The following is a 24,806-nucleotide window of genomic DNA, read 5'->3' on the forward strand; positions in this document are numbered from 1 at the left end:
TTTATATTATGGGCGATGCAATAAGATAAGTCGATCAGCGTTGCAACAATTGACGAAGTCGGTATTGTCGTTGCAGGTGAAAATTTAGAAAACCGAGATATTGTTTTACATCAGCATAGCAATCAACTGTAACGCATATATGAAATATTATATATTATTCATGAGATGCATTACAACATCTTTTCTTATTTTAGCAAGGTGATGAGGGAATACATTCAGTTTGGGGGTGTCCTCCCGAACATCATACGTTGGAAGTCCACGTCCACATCGTGTATTCGGCGAAACACGCTGGTGGATATATTCAGTGGAGTGCCAAAAACACGGATTGATATATACACAATTTTGGTTGGTAGGGAAGATAACACAGATCAAAATCTACGATGTGGTTTTCGTGGAAGTTCCCGATAATAATGAATATCCACTGTTCCACAACATTGTTACAAAAAAGTATAATTCATGTTTCCTGTGGAATATCAAATCCAAATTCTTTCAGTCCAGTCACCATACAGGAAAATGTTCAAAACACTTTCCTAGACAATTAAGTAGAAACTATTAATGGAAAAGAGGGTTATCTACATTATCGCTGGCGATCCACTGATGAAAATAGAAAGGTATTGAAGGCGATAATCGTTGGGTTGTTCCGTTTTCGGTGTTACTCTTTAAACCATTTAAAACACACATAAATTCCATACCGTAAAATCAATATAATACATCTGCGAATACGTGAACAAAGGTAGTGTGTCGAAGTTGCTGCCGAAAATTCAAACGATGAGATCACGAATTTTCAAATGGGACTATATGTTAATAAGAACGAGTTGAAGTGGCGTATTTTTTCATTTCCAGTACATGAAAGTGTGGAACGATGTACTTTACAACATGAGGCCGCCATCGGTGACATTGACTAGCTTCTTTCCAATAATCAATAATTAAAGAAATTTACACGATTTAAACAAGGTAATGCAGTTCTTAATTACCCACAAGAACTTTTCACCGATGCACTAGGACGTCTTTACACAGTGCATCCTAGCCATGACGAGTCTTTTTGTATGCGTTTATTGACTGCCAATGTTTGGGATTGCTATAGATTGATAATCATTGGGATCACACTCTCATAGATGGTGTGATTTGCTCATATGTTAAACATTGTTTTCAATTTCTACATATTCTTTCCAAGCTTAAAAATTAAGAAAAGCAAGCAAGGAGGGGGTAAGATCGCGTGTGAATGATCATTTTATACTCTCACAAGAACCTAAGCCGGAGAAAGGCGTTTGCCAAACGGTTTATTAAAAATGTTGTGAAAGAATTCAACATGCATTATTCGACAAAAGTGTAAATGGATTCCAATCATGTTTCGTATCTTATTAAATTATTATATATTATAGGTCGGAGACTAGATATACTCAATTTACATGTTCACATTTTGACCGATATACTTGTACGAGTATATGGTATAAAGGTAACCGTAAGCTTGAAAACTTAATGTTGGGTGTATGGGGCTACGGGTAGTATTGACCCGATTTAATTCGTTTTTGGAATTGTGTTATATTATTACCAAAAAAAAATATTCAAAGAATTTAAAAAAAAACCCACAAATCGGCTGAAATATATGGGTTAAAGTCAACCGAAAGTTCGAAAATCTTAACACTAGGTATATGGGGGCTAGAGAAAGTATTGACTTGATTTTATGCATATTTAACACGAAGGTACATTATTGTGAGAAAAAGCCTCTCTTCGAATTTCAACAATATTTCTTATAGATTTACCAATATTTTAGTATTGACCAGTATTATAGTAAAAAGTCAGCCATAGGCAGTAAGGTTCACATATTTGATATATTGGGGCTTGAACAAGTATTATATGGTTGTGACCAAATTAAGACTTGAGAAAGCATATCATAGAGAGATCATTTGTCCAAAGTTTTATCCCAATGTATTGGAATTTAAAATTGTGTTATATGAGAAGTAGACGTGGTTGTTATCCGTTTTCGCCCATTTTCATACTGTAAGATAGGAATATCAGGATAATGTTAAGTACTGAATTCGGTTAAAAATGGTCTAGCAGGTTCTAAGATATGGTCTTTCACTTAAATATATGGCGGTGCCACGCCCATTGACTTGAAAGAAATTGAGATATGAGACAAGTTCGTAGATGAGAGTAATCGAACTACTGCCACTCCCACAAAACGCCAGTAAAAGAAAACCTATAAAGGGCCATAATATAAATAAAATGTAATTTGGCATAAGAGATTACAGTAGCAAGAGGCACTTGTGGGCCAAATTTTTTTTCAAAAATGCGGGTGGCCCCGACCTCTAAAGATTTAATGTACATATCTTCCAATACATTAACGCTAAAATAACAAAATTAGCTCAGAACAAATCTCTTAAGCATCCCTACCGACAGAGGGAAAATGTTACAGTGCGAAAATGGTGGAAATCGGACTACAACCACGCCTACTTCACATATAATACAATTTAAATTCCATCTGATTCTTTCACATTCCAGTATTCAAATAGTATACAAATAAAGCACCAATTAATATAGCGGTATTAAACTTTGTACGAACAGTGCCTTTGAAGTGTACTATTTTATGACCCAAAATTCTCCAAATCCAACATAAACATTTAAAGCAACCAGGTACCTAAAGTTGACTTTTTACCGACAATACGAGTCAAGGTGTGAGATATATAATTGAAATTCGGAGAGGATTCTTTCTTGATAATAGCATGTCTGTTTATCAAAAATGGGATCAATCCGCATCGCATATATTGGCCAATATGGGTATGAGTTATTTCAATAAAAATGAGAAAGCGTACTCAGAACAGTGTGTCTTTGTGCCTAAAATAAATAAAATAGTTTTTAATATAATCTAAACTGACATGAACTAAAATATAGTAATAAAACTAAGTCTATGTTAATGACCTTCAATATAAATTAAGAAGATACCAAATTTAATTGTAATTTATTCACCATTTCATCGAATAATGGATGTTTAACAACGTTTTTAATATTAAGTTTTGCCAGCACCTAAAGGAATATCCCGAGCATTGATTCTTGCAAGGTGCAAGAGTACAAAATGTTAGGTTACACCTGAACTTAGCCCTTCCTTAATTGTTGTTTATACATTTAAGATTCAAACATTATTGATACCTAAAGATTTTTTGTCACTACAACAAAAGTTTGTAATAGTAATATTATATAACCTCTCATTTTGGGGTTAAATTTCATGCCTAATAAACAATTAGAATTATTCAATTATATTCTTAATATACTTGTACTTATAGGTTGAGAATAACCCTCACAGACCAAAGCTTCGTCCATTTCTAGCTCAATTATACTTGTAGTTTTTAAAGCAGCTACCTATTTTTACAATAAATAGCTCAAGCAGCGACAGAGATACTCTTTACTTAGTACTTACTTAACACGTTTGATAAACAACAATATTGGTCAAACCATGGTGGATATCGCTTTATAACACCCATATAGCCACCCATATAGCCATATAACAATATCGGTTAACATATCCACGAGCATGTACCGCATATGAGGATTACGATGAACCTTTTACAAAAGATATTTGAGTTAAATTAATTGGCTAGAAATGCATAATTTTGTATCGAAGTTAATTGGAATCGGTATTCAACTTTTTCTAGCCGCCATATACTCAGTACGATGATTTTTGAACATTTAATCCACATTATAATGATAATATCCAAATAACAAAGTAAGTAAATTGGAAAATAAAACATATAATTTCGCAAATTGCCCTCAATTAACCACACTGTGAAAATGGGTTATTTCGGATTATAACCTCGCCTACTCACATGTCGTTAAAACTCTAAATAACAGAAAAAGAAAAATGCGGATAACTTGTGATCAAGTGAAAATTTTCATGTTTTACTTTGTTTGATTCTTCACTAAATAAGAAATACGTTAAGAAAAAAAAACTGAAAAGTTGTATTTTTTTTCAAATATTGTTTTTTGTAAAAAATTTTATTATGAAATGTAAAAGAACATTTTCACTCATAATCGTACTAATTATAAACGAAATCGATTCGGTCTGTTAAGAGAAAATACATATTATTCAAGATCGTGCAAAAAATTTTATATATCTCGAAATCGAATCTCGAAAAACCTTCAAAGTTGTATTTTTTATTTATCGTTTAGAACCAAAAAACGGTTATTGTGAGAGAAAAGCTTGATCATCGAATTAAAGCAGGTATAAGAAAAATCTTTTAGATTATTAAAAGTTCAAAAATAGAAAAAACTATTACTTGCATGCCAAAATTCAAAAATTCATATCTTTGAAACGAAAAAAAAACACCCCTCTGAAAATACAGAATTTCCTTAGATATGTAAGGGGTATAATATAAAAACTTTTGAGGACAAAATTTACAATCAAACAACATTTTTGAATTTTGGTAATTTTCAAAATTTTTTTTCTCATATCTCTAAGTGTCCTCTGAAAACTTTATATAACAAACAGTAGCTTCTGAAATATTAAATAATTAAATACATAAACCCATAAAATCGGAAAAACAGTAAAATTTTCAATTTTGCATAGCTCTTAGGAAACATTTTTATACTCTCGCAACCTGTTGCTACAGAGTATAATAGTTTTGTTCACCTAACGGTTGTTTGTATCACCTAAAACTAATCGAGTTAGATATAGGGTTATACATATATAAATGATCAGGATGAAGAGACGAGTTGAAATCCGGGTGACTGTCTGTCCGTCCGTCCGTCCGTGCAAGCTCTAACTTGAGTAAAAATTGAGATATCTTTATGAAACTTGGTAGACATGTTTCTTGGTACCGGGAGACGGTTGGTATTGCAGATGGGCGTAATCGGACCACTGCCACGCCCACAAAACGCCATTAAACAAAAACAAAAAAAATTGCCATAACTAAGCTCCGCAATAAGATACAAGACTGTTATTTGGTACACAGGATCACATTAGGGATCGACATCTGCAGTTAAATTTTTTTTTAAGTGGGCGTGATCCCGCCCCTAATAGGTTTAATGTGCATATCTCCTAAACCGCTAAAGCTATAATAACAAAATTCACTGGAAGCAAATGTTTTTAGAACCTCTACCTCTCTTCTCTACAGTGTGAAAATAGTTTAAATCGGGTGGCAACTCCGCCCACTCCCCATATAACGGTACTATTAAAAACTACTAAAAGCGCGATAAATCAAGCACTAAACACGCCAGATACATTAAATTTTATCTCTGGGATGGTATGAGATGACTTTATAGGAACCGCGTTCAAAATTATACAGTGGGTGTGACACCGCCCACTTTTAGGTGAAACCCCATATCTTGGGATCTTTTTAACCGATTTCAACCAAATTTGGTACATAAAATTCTTTTTATATTTCTATGTTATGGTACGAAAATGGGCGAAATCGGACTACAACCACGCCTATTTCCTATATAACACATTTTCAATTCCATCTGATTCTTTCACTTTCCACTATGCATATCAAGCAACAATGAATAATAAGTTTAAAGTATGCCACTTTGTGATCCAAAATTGTCTAAATCGAACCAAAACTGTTCAAACCCTAAGTACTAAATATGTGGACCCCAGTGCCCATAGTTGACCTTCTACCGAAAATATCAGTCAATCCACAAAGAAATCTCAAACGAGTATACCATTTGACTTTGCTAGAGTATAAAATGCTCGGTTACATCCGATCTTAGCCCTTTCTTACTTGTTTAAAATTGTTTCCTTGGCAGACCTTCGTTTTATGATAAGACAAAACTTTCCATCAATATTCATTCGAATCGGTGGGGATCGATATTTGAAATAAAGTCAACATTCACTCTGTTTATAGGGCTGGTATATACCTTACGGATTTGATATATTTTTTAACAGGAATATAAAATTTACGGACAGACATATGGAAATAAATTCTTTTATATTGCGAGTATAAAAATTCTCGCAGGGCGTATTTGCTTTCACAGCGTATCCATACTCGGATATTGTTTCACCGCTGTATACGTCTACTTCTCACGCTTGCACAAGTATGCTATAAAATGCCGATCCCTTATTTAAATGTTTACATGTAACCACTTAATAGCTATCGTTACAGCGGCATTAATTTTTAATTGGGTGAAATGGTTTTCCGATTAAGCGAGGTCGCGTGCTCAGTTGGGAGATGAACTGTTTGCGGTGTATAATTTAATTAGTTTTGTTTAATGACTTAGTTCTTTTGCAATAAGGATATTTGTTACTAATTTTTCCTTTATACCAAATATATAATAATAGGATTTTTTATGCCCAGTTGAAAGCGCTCGTCCTTTACTCTTTAAATGGTTTCCGGAAAAAAAGTGTTAAATAATTAATACCAACAGGAAGCAATTATGTAAGCCTGTTAACTACTAGATAAATGATAAAAGGTGTTTGATTATATATGTTGTATTTTCTCTATACATCTAAATATCTACCAACAGAACTTGGTGTCCAGCTCAATTCTTCTCATGCTGCAATGATAATAACTCCTTTTGAAAAAACCGATAGCAAAATATGTTTTGAAATAAGCATTCAAAAATCAAAAAACAAAACTATTAAATAAAACGTGAGTTATCGATTCTCACCAGTCTTGATTTCCAAGTACAATACTAAAGTTTTCGACTAATTTTTTACCTTGGTCTGTTAAATAAATTACATTTACAAGTATTTTTTTTTTGTATTTGTTTGATTAGTTTGCAAGTAATTACATTTTCATACCACTTACTATGCAAAAATTATATTGTCACATAAAAGAAACTGACGGCTTGTTAAATTCTGTTGAGTAGGAAGCTAACTGTATTCCGAGGCGGCGGTATAACTATGTTGACCTTTGAAAGGTGAAGAGGCACGCACTGCAAGATGGGATTCCTTCGGCCTTTCTATGGATCCTTATTAATGCATACTGAAAGAACTCAAGAAAAGCGGCTATGATATTGAGGGCGTATTTATTTGGCAAAAGACCCTCGGAAAAACCATGCTCGCTAAGCAATTAAAACGTGTTGAAGAAGTGGCCCTCATAAGCATCTGTGGCCCGCTACGGACCAAGCCAACATTATCAATTATCTTCTGTAACTTCGACTACATTCTTGGTAACCTGGACCACTGCGTCGGAGGAACAAAACATCCAGTCGAATTATCTCGAAATAATAATAGCCACTTCGACAAATTTGTGACAGGAGCAAAGCTCTTTGTCATTGTCGATATACGAGTGAATTTTTAATCCATGATCCATTTTGTAACTGGTAATTGAAAGGAGAAACATTTTGAAAACCTTTTACTGTTTATCCCCTTTTTTACGAATTGTATAAAAATTTACAGTTAAGCAATGATTCTGAACACATGAATCTTATTTCCATACATAGTCACGCCAAAAATATTCATCACTGGACATTTATTTACATACATTTACATTTCTCACTGCTGGCTTAGCGATGCATATGATATGAGATAGTAAATTAAAATTGCTGCCCTAGTTTATGGATATAACACAATGCAACCACAAACTTTATCAGGAGGATAAGAGGATGCTATATTTTATTTTCATATCTTTGTTCGTATCTAAGCTATCAAAAATACGTTATCTTGGAAAATGGCATGGGTGAAGGACAATTTCGCAATGTAATCTATACCTATAAAATTCTTTGTCTGTCTGTCTGTCTGTTTTTCTCTACAAAAAAATATCATCGAAGCAGTAGTTATGACTGGTTATGATAAAGGCGAAACAGTATTTATACCTAGAATACCTATCATTCCATCAAAATATCCATTTCAATTCAAAAGATTACAATTTCCAATTAATGTTAGCTTTGCAATGACAATTAATAAATCACAAGGTCGAACTTTAAAGAAAACTGGTATTGATTTGAGTCAAGGATGCTTTAGTCATGGACAATTATATGTTGCATGTTCACGTGTAAGTGAAGCCTCAAATATTGTTATGTTAACAAATGATAACTGTACACCTAATATTGTTTATAAGGAGGCATTATAATAAGTTTATTATAATCATTTTTGAAGTTTTTATAAGTTTATAAATATATATATCCTATCTATTTGTTTTTATTTTTATTGTTTTTATGTTTTTATTTAAATAGCATATAGATTTAATTGAAAGTGAAAAAATTTATATATTATTTTGTAAATTGTATAGATTATTTAAGTTGTGTAATTAAAAAAATCATATGAGCTATAAAAAAACCATTTTTTTAACTTTTTTAAAAACAATACGTATCTCTAAAAAACACGTTTTAACTTATACTTAATTGTTTAATTTATTCATAATAAAAAACAAAATGCGTACCATTGATGAATACACATAGAATTTTTCTTTATTATTACAAGGTAGTACATATCGTTAATTGTTCATTTAAACTATTAAATCATAATTTATTCATAAAAATTGGATAGTTCTAACTCGGACAAAGTCGCGGGTTTCAGCTATAGGTAATAGTTTTACGAACAATTATGCATCATTTGTATTGAAATTGACACGGACTAAATATGAATGTCACGAATTTTGGAGAGATTATTCAAGGATTTGCAACAACGCAGACGAAGTCGCGGGTATCAGCTAGTATGAAATAAAATAAAGATGAAATGTGGATATTATAGACCAAATTTCAACTATTATCTTAAATATCGACTGAGTTATTGCAATTTATGACGACTAACGCTGTTTATGCGATAGTCCGTTTGAGATTGGTTTCTTCGTCCGTGTGCTCTACAGATGGTATCAGATTTACGTTACTTTTATGTTTATATTTTACAATATTTAAAATTCGATATATGAATTTGACAAAGAATCGTATTCATAGTCGGGTGATGTTCATATATGAAATATACCCCGCCTTTTTTCGCCATTAAAAAATCGAATATATGCGGTGTTGTTTATATTTTAGTTTTAATGAAATAAAAGGTTTTCATTATTTATTAATTTGGAAGATAAATTCTTAAAATCCTATGGATGGAGTTAGTGACCAACAAAATAGTCGATTGTGTGACACTGCTTTTTGAAGTGAAAACCGTTGGCATAATTTAAGTTAAAAATTTTAATCATATAATAGTCCCTCTGGCAATTCGTCTATAATGAATTTATATTTACCAATTCGTATTTTAATAATGGACATTCGGATTTTTGTAAAAAATTAGGACCTATAAAAATTATTTGAAACTATTTAATGCACAGGATATTAATTAGGTACGGGAATAGTAAGACACATAGAGGAAGAGTAAGAGGAGAACCGACCAATTTATACTCTCGTAACTTGCAAGGGTCCTGAACTAACTTTTAACCAAAAATTTTACATATGAATTCAATATTCACTATTCGTCGAAATTAAGAAAAGTTCACAAACACCCAGAATCGCATTAGGATGGTAACCTCTAGATCGATTACAATCCCATTTGTTATCTTATTTTATTATAATATGGACTCACTTAGGTTATTTCTTAATTTCTTTCTAAATTTTGCTTTATATTTTATATATTTATGTTAAAATCTAACTGGTTATGTTCAACATATGCAAGAGTAAGAAGATGCAGATATTACTAAAAAAGTATGTTGACTTAATTTTGACATATTGACCGATATGTTCAATATAGTAAAGTCAAACGGTATTTCTAAAATCATTGTTTAAAGTACGAATATATGGTGGCAGGAAGAAGAACCGAACTGAATTTTTAAATTATCACTTAGTTTCATAAAGGTGTCTTACAAATTAACCGATATTTTCTACATAAATAAAAATAAAATCGATGTCTGGGGGCTTGAAGAGTTATAGTCCAATTTCTAGAACTTTTGTAAACGAGATACCACACCAGAAATGTATTATTTGTGCACAGTTTTTTTCCGGTATCTTCATTTGTGCTTAGTTTATATACATAATAAGTGAGGGAATTTAATATTATGTTACATGGTAAGTAAACGTGATTATAGTCGAATTTTATTTAGATGTTGTTATGGACAAAATATGGTCAACGCACAGTGTTAAAATTGTTACTGCTAAACTAAATGCTTTTGAAATTGTTTATTGAACATTTAATATACTTTCAATACTTTTGAATATGACCTTTGGTATGGGAAGAAAGTGTGGTTTTATTGATTTTAACTTTTGTGGTTTCTAACATGTTAATTATCGAAAGTTCACCAGGCTTATAATGCATATATGTAAAATGGATACATACAACATTCAAAAACCCCATATTTTAAAAATGATACTGCTTTGGCTATATATTCAATAGACTTCTGTTAACTAAACGATCAATATTTAAGAAAATTTGGTTTCTTAAACTGAATTACTACAAACTTGGCCATAGCCCTATAGAAGTATATACATACATATACCATACTGATTGCCGTCTCTCTGATGGACTCAATAATGATTACATGTAAAAATTAGTGTTTCGTGTTTTCTGTCCGCGATGAACTCTTTAACTACTGAAATGGTTGAAATTAAATGTTGCACGCTGCGTTATTCAACATGAAAGATAGGATTGTTTACAATAAAGCCGCAATATTTTGAACTCTCGTAATATGTGGCACAGAGCTTAATAGTTTTAGTCAATATTTGTTATATTGGCTGTGGGCCAAACAGTAACATTAACTGTGTTGAGTTGGGGTGAACACTTTTTCCTATGGTGTAAAGAAATTTTACATTTTTTTGTATCAAATGGAAAGTAAAATTTTGACAGTTGAAGCTCAAAACAAATGCATCTGTCAAAATTTTAATTTTTCTACCTTTTGACACACAACCATTTTAATGAAACTACGTGAACATGTTTTTATAAACATCATGTACTTAAGCGCTGAATATGAAATCGGTGTAGACCGTGTTCTAAACCTCATATCCCTAATATAACGATTTCCGATGCTCTGGTGAATTTTATCCTCATATACCGAATAAAGTATACTTTGCTTCCTTTGTTGACATACATATGTGATATAATCTTATTTAAATTAATTAGGTTGATTTTAATATAAATATCGCGGATACGACGCAAAATATAAGGAGTCTACCAACAAGAACGACGTGTGGTTAAAATAAAATAAATCACCAAATTTTGTCAAAATGCGTTCTGTTTTTTTGTTATGCAGATCGGTCGGCCAAATGGCCACCACGGCTCTGTCTGCATACCTCCGTCCGTTTACGCCAAACCTTACCGAATACACTGACAAAAATTTACACAAATCCGTAAACAAACATGGCCGCCATGAGCTGTAAACGCTGTAGTAATAAAACTAAGTGAGTCTATGACCTATAGTGTAATTAATAAGATACCAAATATGATTGTAATCTTTCAAGTATATCAAGTTCAAGTTTATCACATAAGAATGTAAAGTTCTTTCGCAATATTTTTTAATATACCTATGGTTTTGTCAAAACCTGAGAATATAAAATGATCGGTGACACTCAAACTTAGCTCTAACTTGTTATTGATAATGCTTGATGATAAAGAAAATTTAAGTGTCATACTTACATATTCAATAACTATATGTCTTATTTATTGACAATACTCATTGAAACGAATTATTAATAGAAAAATTAATAATTTTTCCTTGCCTTTCCGGAAATAGATTGCGACAGTAAAAATTAATGTACCTAATAAAAAAATAAATAAATTGAAGAAGAATTTCAGAGATTAATATCATATTATTTAGGAGTCAATGTAAAGAGGACCATACTTCGTATGTATTGATTATAAATTATAGAAAATATTCGAGAGGGCAAAGAAACAAAGATTTGCTTAATATATCAATTTTTTGAGAAATTAACCGAATAAAACATTTGCACAATCAACATTTATTGTTGCATTATTACAGTTCGTTAGTAAAATAACTATTATATAAACATGTATATTGACCAATTCCAGAGTCAAATATTCGCGTTTGAAAATTTATCCTTATTCGTCGTCGTTTTTATGACATATTGTTTGTCCTACCTGCTGTCAGTTCCTGTGGCTCTAGTATCAAATTCTGTAGATATTAATATGTAAACCCAGTTTTAAAAAAAATTTTATGATCTAAAGCACATTTCTATAAGCTTTTTTGCATATATCGTGGTTATAACATTATAATAAACATTTGTTATTACGTATAAACTTTAAACATTTCATGGCGCTTGTCACATCAGATCTACGTAAATGTATATATGTAATTTTATATATTTCTAATTCACATTAATTTTAATCAACTTAAGTATTTGTCATACATTGACACGCGACACTGATGGTTCCACGTAAGCATATATGATAAGAGTAACACGATGCGGCAACTTGTCAATGTTGACAATAAGTAGCGTGTCGAGCACTATAGTATGATAACTACCATTACATTTACCGTACTTGCACAGTAATCACACGTGAGTTGCGCAATATTCCAAGGGTAAATATGGACTGCGGACTAGAAAGCGAAAAACATTGGCAACATAACGCAATAACGGCGCTGGCATGAAAGTTATAAAAAGCGGGAAGAAAGTGGGTGGTGGCCAAAAAAAGCGAACATCCCATCAACGACGCATAATTTTTCCATTGGTAGTAGACTAGCGTGTAAATACAAATAATTTTATCCATTCTTCATCATCTTCTCGTAACGGGTATATGAATACCAACAAGTAGCTTACCATTTTTTAAAACATTTTAACACAAATATTTTAGCTTCATTTCGTAGAAAAATTGTATTTTGTACATACCTCTATATTTTACAGTAAAAGTGGGCACTAAATACTTTATTATAATACAGACGTTCAGAAAATATTATCTTTTCTAACCATTAAGAAATCACCAATTTCACGAGGAGTCGCTAATGATAAATATACATAAGTATATTTTCGTATATTTCAGAAAGAAACATGCTGAAAATTAGAATGAGTAAGAAAAAGTTAAGTTTGAACGCACTTTCAATTAGCCACTTTGAAATATTTTGAGGCGCTTGCAAACGATCATTCGAGACTCTCACATTTTCCAATTTGCAAAAAGGCGTGCAAAATATTTCAAGGTGCCTGAAAAACTTTTTTACAGTATTATCTTCACAATATTAAATCAACCTGTCGAAAAATGATAAATCAGTACTAAACTTCCGTGAACCCAATGTCCCGTGTAATATTTTACACGACGATCCTACGGATGACGAGTGTATCTAACATTCTGCTGCACCAGAATTTATTTCCGTTACTTATTTTTATTGTAATTTATATTGTATTTTATCACTCTTGCTATTATTATTTCAACCAATTGTAATTTTGCAAACTAAGTGATACTCTTTTCAAGTTGGTGTCAAGGTTCATATATATCTTCAACGTGTTCACCTAACAGGATGCAGCTTATGATAGTAAAGATGACTTAGGGAGTTGCTTCCTCCAGTGTAAGGACTTTTTCCCAAAGACACAAAATACATATTGTGCCATCTTAAAATAAACTGGTCATCTTGTGGGACACTTGTTTTTATACTCTCGCAACATGTTGCTACAGAGTATAATAGTTTTGTTCACCTAACGGTTGTCTGTATCACCTAAAACTAATCGAGTTAGATATAGAGTTATGTATATATTATATAAATGATCAGGATGAAGAGACGATTTGAAATCCGGATGACTGTCTGTGCAAGCTGTAACTTGAGTAAAAATTTAGATATCTTTATGAAACTTGGTACACATGTTTCTTGGTATCGCACACAAAACGCCATTAATCAAAAACAAATAATATCATAACTAAGCTCTGCAATAAGACACAAGACTGCTATTTGGCACACAAGATCACATTACGGAGCGGCATTTGCAGTTTTTTTTTAAAAGTGGGCGTGGTCCTGTCCCCTAATAGGTTTATTTGCATATCTCCGTAACCACTAAGGCTGTTTTTAACACCTTTATCAACTATGTGAAAATAAGTGAAATCGGGTGACAACCCCGCCTACTCCCCATATAACGGTACGGCTAAAAACTACTAAATGCGCGATAAATCAAGCACTAAATACCCTAGAGACATTAAATTTTATCTCTAGGATGGTATGAAATGAGTTTATAGGAACCGCGTTCAAAATTAGACAGTGGGCATGGCACCGCCCACTTTTAGGCGGAAACCCATATCTTGAAATCTGCTTAACCGATTTCAACAAAGTTCGGTATATATACATTCTTCTTATATTTCTATGTTATAGTGCGAAAATGAGCGAAATCATATAACACCATTTTAAATTCCATCTGATTCTTTCACGTTCCACTATGCAAATGAAGCAAAATATATAAAGAAATCTCAAACGAGTATATTGCGAGAGTATAAAATGTTCGGTTACATCCGAACTTAGCCCTTCCTTACTTGTTTTTTTTTATGTTTTTCCAAAATTTTTTATAGTGAAATTAAAAACACACAGCTTCCAACTTTTTACTATATATTTATTAAGCCCTTAGCTATCATTTTGAATTTATTTAAGTTAAAATATTTTGTTAATTGCGAAATTTATCGTTCCAGTATCGCAACCATGTTGAAAAAAGGTAGACATGCGGCGTCCATTAGCAGACTGGCTAATCTAAAATCAAAAAACCAAATAGTATGTAAATCTGTATTTAGATGGCTATCGCCAAAACTAGGATCTATTACAAATCTTCAAAATTAAATTTTTGAAATGCTTTTAGACATAAAAACCCAAAATTTCATAATGTTTTGCGACAATTATTTTATGAAAAAAACGTTCAATATTTTTCAAAAATCCTAGTTTGTGGGATAGCCACATGTGTGATTAATCTACGACTAAATTTTAATGCAATCGATGGAACTGTTTCTGAGAAATCGTGGACGCCAGTTTAAAGAATATAGTTTTGAGAAAAACACGTTTGAAATTTCAGGTGTGTAGACCTTACTTTCTCACTTCTTTAACTTTCCAACTACAATAAATCTCGGAATTTCGTGGATTCAAATCATGGTCCAAAATTATCGTTTGAAGGAGAATATAATAATTTCCGTCCCTTTATGTAAAAAAAGATCTATCTTCTCGACACAAAGCGAGAATGTTACACTTAGCGTTGCATCCAATATGTTTTACCTACCTATGGGGCGTGAGAAGTCGGTTTTTACATATGTATTATCCTCAGTCCCCATATACCACATACTTATATTGCTGTCTTGATTTTAAAGTAGATCCTTTGAAAGTAAGAGGACATATTGGTCATTACAAAAGCTTATCTAATACCAAAAATGAAAATTAATCGAAATTTGTCCATTTACTTGACTAATAATTTTAAAATCAAACTTTGTTTAACTGGAAAAGTATTGCATTACATACAAAACATCCATATATTATATACAGACATATTTATGTACACATACGTAAGAATCAGTTAATGCTACTGACTTAACCAAAGCAAAACAACCCTTCTTTAGGTTGAATACAATTTAACTACTATATATATATAAAGATATAACAGCCAATAGTATTAGATCGCTAAAATAATCTCATCCCATTGGCGATTATTTTGCGACTTCTGATTGGATCATAGTTTGCTGCAAACACATTCTTATACATTAGTACAACTGTGTCATGCGCTTTTGCCTTCTTTTCAGATAATTGAAACGTGTCTTTAAAAAAGTATAACTTCTTTACTGCCGTAGTTTAGTGTTTAGAAATGTACTCTACCACACCCAGGCACGTATTCAGGGAGTTGCCCGAGGGCTTCGACTCTCCCCTTTTCGGTGTTACTTTAGAAAAAGTCGTTAGATTTTGTCTGTGCTATTACCCTCACAAAAAAAATAATATTCTCGCAATTTTTATTCCATGCATGCATGTAAGTACAGAATTTGACACAGAAATTTCTCGAAAATGTCTCTGTACTACCAAGCTTTCAATTGCTTCTTCCAGGATTTGGTGAAGTAAGTAAATCAGATGAGTTGGACAACTTAGAACCATACTTCGAAGTATCGCCCGCGGTAAAATCAGAATACAGGCTGTTGTGTGCAAAAATATCGTATGCCGTCACACTTCCATATCAAAGAATCATAATCATAATATAATATCAAGAACAATCAGCTGATATTCAATTTATTTCAAAATGTCTGATGTGAAGAGAAGATTAAATTGCCTTTTTTTTATTTATTACAAAAAGCTGAAAACAAAGTTTTATGGTCTTGATTCTGACCCAATTCCCTTCCACAAAAATCTGTAATTTTGGTTTGTTTACAATTTCAACTGTCAAAATAAGGTCTATCGTTATTGTGTTTGCAAAAACCCAATTATTATGAACGGAAAAAAAACAATCAACAGGCAATGCTTCTAGTTCAATATAAAAGCTAAGATAGTTTTTGATAAGCGAATATTATTATGTTGGCTAAGTGTTCCATACAAAATAAGTGAATACAATACATTGCTAATGCGTGCTGGTCAAATTAAACACGCCAAATATCAAAACATTCGTCATAAATAGGAGGAGAAACTCGTCCAACAAAGAAGGAATGTCGCTAATTTTATATCTGTACATATATACTCAAAATTTTTCGGGCCAACCTTAATATTTTTCTAACCGATATTAGTATTTATGTACCGTTTTCATTCATTTTCGATACTCCATCGAAATATGATTAGGGAATTTTTATCAACTAACTACAATAACTTGGATGAATTAATATCTCGTATACTTACCGATATGTCAGTAAAAAGTCTGCCCCTATTCACTTTATTGAGTATATGGGGACTGACTGGGGCAAGGGCTACAGGAGCTACAGAAAAAAGACAAGTAGAAATCGCCGTTGACTGCAAACGCTTTGACTTCGCCAAGCAAAATTGTTTCTGACAATATACAAGATGTTAAAGCAGTTAGTTATCCTTCTCAGAATTAATTTAACAATGTTTAACGTCGTCACACGTTGCTTTTTAAAGAGTGCCCTGAAACCTACTACTATGGAGGATCTAAAGTCTACGATCTTGTATCGGCAGTCTATTAAATAGCTTAGACAATAAGCTTCTTAACAGATCACATAGCGGTCGGCGTGTTGAGTGAAGCGTTTGCTCACTCCGGACAACAAGCCGCTAGACCACTTCCCGGCAGTGTCGGACACTCTTTAAGCCCAACCTGAAGTAGTTTATATATCATTTCGAAATTGTCGATCAATACACTGGACGAAGCTGCTAGAAATGGAACTCGGCCAGAAAGATAAATGCTACCGTTATCTGGGATCATAAGGTATAATCTATATATCATAGATAACTTTAAGAATGGCAAAATAATCACAGAACATTCGACAACGATTTCAAAAAACTCTTACATTATAAAAACACATCCACCACTTAGAAGGAGTTAAGTTCACGTGTAACCGTTAATTTATTTCTTTGAACGTAAAGTAAACAAAAGTAAGAAAGCGCTAAGTTTGGATGTAACTGAACATTTTATATCCTTGGAATTTGCAAGGATCAAAGCCGGCTAAATACCTTCAGGTGTTGTCAAACCTTTATATTACAAAATGTGGCGAAAGGGTTCAACTTCATTGTTTGACAAAATCGTGAGTGGATTGGTATCATATTGACTTATTTTGAAGTTCATAGACTCCCTTAGTTTTTTTACTATATTTTACTTCCTGTCAGAGAAAATTATACTTAAATCATCTTCAAATGAGGTATGTGTGATATAAACACAACCAAAGAGGCTAAACTTAATACTATATATTGAGTTGATATGAAAAATTCCAACCAGAGGATCGAAATTCTTTATATTATATTAGGAACATGAGGTTTAAACCAAGACCAATTTCATTTATATTAGCGCCAAACCATTAATATAATCTTTTGTCTTTTAAGAAAACTTGTCCACCTAATTTTAATGAAATATCACACATTTTGACCACCCTAAACGGTTTAAAGTCAGTTGAAAACTCGGAAATCATTATATCGGGTATATTGGGGGCAAAGAAATGGAAGGGTTGATTACATTCAATTCATTGGAGTGAAGTCAGCTGGATGTTTCAAAATACTGAATATTAGTTATATGGGGGCTAAGGAAAGTTTTCGTCCGTTTTTATCCATTTAAGTTCCAAAGATACACTATTTTAAATAAATTCAACCCACTTTGACACAATAGTATATTATTATCAAAGAAACATTTTCCCCGAATTTCAGTATTTGGTTAAAATCGGTCGAGTTGGGTCCGAGATATTTGGTTTCTCCTAGACGTGGGCGGTGCCTCGCCCATCGTCCAATTTCGACACGTGCTCCTATAAAACCCTTTTGTATCACCTCGGGTGTAAAATTTAATGTTTTTAGCGCATTTAGTTATTGATTTATCGCGCCGTTAGTTACTTTTAACAAAACCGTTAAATGCGGAAAGGGTGGGGTTAAAATGCGATTTCATCTATTTTCACAATGTCGCTAGATGTTCTTATAGGGGTTGTCCTTAGCGAATTTGGTTGTTGTAGCTTTAGTGGCTTAGGAGGTATGTACATTAAACTATTAGAGTGCAGAGCAATATCCCTTTTTTCAAATTTTTAACCCAGAGGCCTATTGTTTCTGCAATCCCCTGTACCAAATTACAGCTTTATATCTTATGCCGCTATTTTGTCTGTTAGTATTGTCCCAAGTAACAAAATTTAATAATTGCAATTTTGTAGCTTTGTTTGTCAGGTAGGACCATTTGGTATTCGGTTAGAGACAGTCACAAAAATATTCACCAAAAAATGTGGTGAAAGAAAATGTAAACATCAGCTGTAAATATACATTGCGAAAGTTTCCGGACATTTTAAATAAAACGTAAAATTTTTAATCTTCAATAATATCAATTTTGTCGTCAATTGTTGTTTACTATAAGCTTTTTCTAATATTCGCAACCATTCCGCACACGAAATTCGGTTCGAAACACAAAATTTGATGCAAATTCTCTGTTCAATATTTTTTTCAATTGTAAAAATCGCAAAACACTACTGAGGTCGACTGATTTCAACAGCTGCTGCAAGCAAACTGGTTAACAGATCGCGCTTCTTTTTGGCATAGTAATTAAGGACAGTGCTATCAGCTTAACAAAAAAAAAGTATAAGTTAACAGTTTTGAAATATATTTATCGATTACATGGAAAAAAATTTTGAGAGCATATTTCAGCAGCGAAATTGATGATAAAAATTTTAATTTTCAAATATGGAAGGCAAAGGTAAGTATATTGAACAACTTAATTTTCATAACTTACTTACTATTATTTCCTTTCATTATTTTATTACAGGCTCATCATAAAGATTCATAAAAATCACCCGACACGTCCTAAGAGAATTGAGGAGCTATGGTTGGAGTTGGCAAAACAGTTAAACGCCCGATCGGCTTACGTTCGGGACCAGTGTGGTTAATGGAACCGCCGGTATTCCATTCATTGGAGCAGAAGTAATAAATTTAATACTATATATATGTACGTCCAATTATAAATATGTAAAAATATTTATCTTTTCAATTTATGATGACTTTGTAATCGAAAACTACAGCAATAACCCCTTGATAGTAAATGTGGATGTATTCTATGACACTTCAATAATGTCGATAAGTAGCCTCTTAACAGTGAATGCGGATGTATTGTATTTCGTGACACTCCGTCAATATCGCGCAGTCGAAAAGTTACGTTAGACGAAATGTTTTCAAAACTGATGACAATGATTACCAATAGTCAGCAAGAGGAGAAATAATTTCGAGTGGAGTCTCTCCAATGCATGAATAAATTTGCGAAGTCATTGAATAACGTGGCAATCGCAATGTTATCCCTGTCGCAAAAATTCAACAAAATATGAATAAAAATTAAAAACATATATGTGTGAATTTTACAATGAATTTATGCAATTCTGTCAAGCTGTAAACTGCATTAAATTCAATGTTGCATCCGGGCGCACTTCGCCAAACGATAACTCTTTCTCCATTATATTATTTTCGCTCATAACAATGTGGTTATTTTACAATATGTTGTGAAATATTGCACATACTTGTACATAAACAAAATTTAAACCATTGAGTGGTCATAGCGAAATGCGCGTTGCTTGGATAAACTACGGAAGCGCGATTTTAATATGCCACATGCTCTTTCTATTGTGTTTCTGGCTCAGGTGTGCAATTTATTAGATTTTTCTGTCCTTGTCGATGAAGGATTTCCCTGAAAGTTTGAGCTCTTAATATTAATATTAAGTACTAGACCAAGGCCTGTAAAGATTTTCCATCTAACATACACGTAAAACTTGATTTTTTTCTCTTTAATTTTATAACTCAGCGGCCTTTGATGGAATTATCTCACCCGTCATTAGGTATTCCTCAGAATTGAACGTTCTACAAAAGTCTACATTGCGGTAAAGTTATAACTTGCACCGGCGGGGTAGTGGGGGCCCGTACTACGCGGTTCCTATAAAGTACCATCCCAGAGATAAAATTTATTGTCTTTGGCGTGTTTAGTGCTTGATTTATCGCGCTGTTAGTTGTTTTTAACAGTACCGTTATATGGGGAGTGGGCGGAGTTGCCACCCGATTTTAACTATTTTCACACTATAGGTAGAGGTTCTAAAAACATTTGCTTCCAATGAATTTTGTTATTATAGCATTAGCGGCTTAGGAGATAAGCACATTAAACCTATTAGGGGCGGGACCACGCCCACTTTAAAACAAAAATTTTAACTGCAGATGCCCCTCCCTAATGTGATCCCTTGTACCGAATAACAGTCTTGTATCTTATTGCGGAGCTTAGTTATGGCATTTTATTGGTTTTTGATTAATGGCGTTTTGTGGGCGTGGCAGTGGTCCGATTACGCCCATCTGCAATACCAACCGTCTCCCGGTACCAAGAAACATGTCTACCAAGTTTCAGAAAGATATCTCAATTTTTACTCAAGTTAGAACTTGCACGGACGGACGGACGGACAGACAGTCACCCAGATTTCAACTCGTCTCTTCATCCTGATCATTTATATATACATAACCCTATATCTAAGTCGATTAGTTTTAGGTGATACAAACAACCGTTAGGTGAACAAAACTATTATACTCTGTAGCAACAGGTTGCGAGAGTATAAAAAAAGCACCCTAATGTGTATGTACATACATATATACTAATACTTATGGTTATACTTAAATACAAATGTCTATGCTTATGCTTAGAATTAAAGGATAGCAATATATAATGTGTTAGTATAGGAAAATTGTGGAATCTGGAGATGAAGTTGTAGATTTCTTTTATGTTGGCAGTTGACGGTTCTTTGAGGAGTTTTGAAGAAGAAGACTCGACATAGTCGTATATTACGAAAGGTAGGACATATGTTCAATATGTGTTCTACAGAATTTGATGGACTGTTGCAAAGCCGGCAGGCAGGCATTATGTTGCGGCCTAGAATATGTTGGTGCGTTAAGATGGTGTGTCCTAAACGGAGTCGTGTGAAAATTTTGATCTATGGGATGCTGCATGTAGAGAGGTATACTGCTTTTCTTTATTCGGGATTTAAGAGCCAGTAACGGTTGTCATAAGTATACCAGACCGCTTTCGCTTTAAACTTTGAGAAATTTTCAACAAATCGCTCAATATCGTTGCTTTCATTAGGTGTCACGCAAATACCTCAACTAAGAGTGGCGTTTTTTGCTTCTTTATCAGCCAGTTCGTTGCCTGGAATGCCACAGTGTCCTGGAATCCACATTACTTTAATTTTACTTGGGCTATCAATCAATTTATCCCGAATTTATCTGATTAGAGGGCGCTGTTGGATGTATTTCGAATGGCTGTGACTGTTGCAAGGCTGTCGGTACAGATAACATATTTACCTTTGGAAGACGTGATCCATTGGATAGCTTCTTTTATTGCGTATGTTTTTGCGGTAAAAACAGAAGATGGTGATAAAAGTAATCCATTTTTATGCATATGCGGTGTTGTGGGGATTTTTTGACCCATTAGTGTAAATAAATTTCCATCCTTCTGAATAGAGATCTGTCTTGCGCTGCATAAACTCTTGTTTATACAAATCGTAGTTCGTGGAGGATTTGTTCCAAGTCATCAGTCAGAAGACTGGTGAAAGGTGATTATCAAGTTCATCAACGTACTTAAGAATTAGGTGTAATTCGGGTTAGAGCCTAGATATACCTTTGGTATCAGTCCTAATGTGCTAATCTCCGCCTTACTGCCATGTGATAAGGCGCATAGAGTTTCTTTAACTCGCTGCCGGCGTGATATCCGTATATTGGTAGTCCATAATCGATAATTGAGAATAGTAAAGATCTCACGATATTGATAAGTATTGTAGGATAAATAAAAGAATTTCGTAAGGCTAAAAACTTTATTATATTTAACCTATCGAAAAGTTTTTTCCTTATATATAAACAATGTTTTTTGAACTTAAACTTAGAGTCGAAAATTAATCCTAAAATTTTAACATTATATCATTTACAGTAGGTATTTTTATATTCTTAATAGAGAAAGTAATATTGTCACATTTTCTTTTACGACACATACTTGTATGTAAGATATTACATTTATCTAAGATAACTTAGCGCCGGATGTGAGCGACCAGTTAGATATATTATTAAGTATTTCCGTAAAAGTTAATTTGACGTTATTCAGATCGAGTTGTTTTGAAAATATCAGCATGTCGTCTGCATATATACAGTAGTAGACTGTGAAATTGGAAAGTATCTCGCTGATTTCATTAAATACAATTATAAATATTACCACAGACAAAGGGGAACCTTGAGGAACTACATTTTCTAAAGGCAAACAATAAGAAAAATTATTGTGAACTTTAACCCAAAATCTTTGATTCCTTAAAAAAATTTTAAGTAGGTTGCAGAATTTTGGTCCAAATTCCCATTTTGCTAATAGTTGTAGAACTTTATAAAGTCCGATACGATCATACGCTTTTGCAGCTTAGACTCTAAGGCAGGTAACGTGCCCTTTGTTCGAAATAATTTTGGAGGAATGGTGCTCGAAGTGTAAAAGGGCGTCTATTGTACCTTGATTCTTTCTGATTTCGACTTGGTTGTGACTGATCAGTCTACTCTTTTCTGCGTACCACATTAAACGTTTGGAGATTATTTTCTCCAAAACCTTTCCTAAATAAGAAAGCAGCGAAATATTCCTATAGCTTGTAAGTTCTGATGAAGATTTTCCAGGTTTCAGTATTGGAACGATTTCAGCGATTTTCCAACTTTGAGGGTATATACCGTTTGAAAGTATTGTAAAGATTTACTATCTTTTTTTAACGTCATGTGGGATGTGTCTTAACATGTCATAGGTAATCCTGTCGACACCAGGTGTTTTACCTCTGGAGTTTGATAGTGCGTCGTCAAACTCATCAGTACAAATATTAGATTCTAAATTTAGCGCTGAATTGCTAAGATTACCGCAAGGTAAAAGTTTATGGCCTAAAGATTTTTGTTTTTCAGCTACGAACTGTTTTATGGAAGTATGTAGGACTACCATCGTTTAAAACTATGAGGTTGCTGCTTAATAAGACGTCTTCAATCTTTGTACTTCTGTCGTTTGATAGAGGAGAACCCCAGATCGGGCTCCATGAGTTGGAAGCGCCCATCCATTGTATAGAATTTTGCGTTTTATTTAAAATATTTAAGATATCTGAGCAAGAGAAACTTTGTTTGGAAGGGTTGTACTTGTAGGCATTGATTATTGTTAGTTTTGGATTAAATAATATCTCAATCGCAATAGTGAGTAAGGTGTTATTGGTAAAAACAATTTTGTGAGGTATATCTTCTTTTACCAAAATTGCAACACCTTGTTTTCTGGATTGGTATTGAGGGCTATTAAGGAAATAACCATTATAGCCATATGGAGGCTTAGGGTCGAAATTATGGCATATATGTGTTTCTTGTAAACATAACACTGAAGATTTCAGGTATTTAATTAGTAGCTGCAATTCGTGAAAATTATTTAAATATCTGTTGATATTCCATTGCAAAGTTGAAATCATTAAGATGTTAAGAAAATTGCGGGAGTATTATGTTATTATATCTGTGTACTAGCTGACCCGACGAACTTCGTACCGCCATAGCGTAGCTTTGATGCACTACACTTTATTTTATTTAGCTGACTTAGTCCTATTGTCTTAGGTATGAGTACCTATTCAATTTAAACTGTAATCTATAATATCCTCCATATAAAAATGATCCCCATTCCTCTGGTATCCCTTTAACTGAGAAGGACTTTACTAATTTCATAATTTTATTAAAAAATATATAACAAGTAAGGAAGGGCTAAGTTCGGATGTAACCGAACATTTTATACTCTCGCAAAGTCAAATGGTATACTCGTTTGAGATTTTTTTGTGGATTGACTGATATTTTCGGTAGAAGGTCAACTATAGGCATTGGGGTCCACATATTTAGTACTTAGGGGCTTGAACAGTTTTGGTTCGATGAAGACAATTTTTGGTCACAAGGTGCCATACTTTAAACAGATTATTCACGCAAAATTTTACCCTAATACAATCATTGTTAATTGGTTTGCATACTGGAAAGTGAAAGAATAAGATGCAATTTAAAACTGTGTTATATGGGAAATAGGCGGGTGCCTATAGTTGACCTTCTACCGAAAATATCGGTCAATCCACAAAGAAATCTCAAACGAGTATACCATTTGACTTTGCGAGAGTATAAAATGTTCGGTTACATCCGAACTTAGCCCTTTCTTACGTGTTTTTATGTAGTTTTCTAATACTCTAGAGAAGGTTCTTACGGAAAAAAATATTAAACAAATGTCTCAGAAAGATTGAACAAATACATTTAATTTTGCATATTCTAACAAACGCGCGTAACGAATGTCATCGTCATTCACAGCCATAGACTATATTGAAAGAGCATCGTTTGTTC

At 33.1% G+C, this 24,806-nt stretch overlaps 1 protein-coding gene and 2 pseudogenes across 1 annotated transcript in view; 1 reads left to right on the top strand and 2 right to left on the bottom strand.

Moving 5' to 3' along the window:
• The window catches only part of fuss (SKI family transcriptional corepressor fussel), a 171,468-nt gene that overhangs the window by 112,950 nt on the left and 33,712 nt on the right, over positions 1-24,806 (bottom strand). The gene's annotated exons all lie outside the window — the stretch shown is intronic.
• On the top strand, positions 15,822-19,750 carry LOC138858063 (uncharacterized; annotated as a pseudogene).
• Positions 20,072-21,931, bottom strand: LOC138858064 (uncharacterized; annotated as a pseudogene).

The sequence above is a fragment of the Bactrocera oleae genome, chromosome X (genome assembly GCF_042242935.1).
Source record: "Bactrocera oleae isolate idBacOlea1 chromosome X, idBacOlea1, whole genome shotgun sequence".
Taxonomy (NCBI): domain Eukaryota; kingdom Metazoa; phylum Arthropoda; class Insecta; order Diptera; family Tephritidae; genus Bactrocera; species Bactrocera oleae.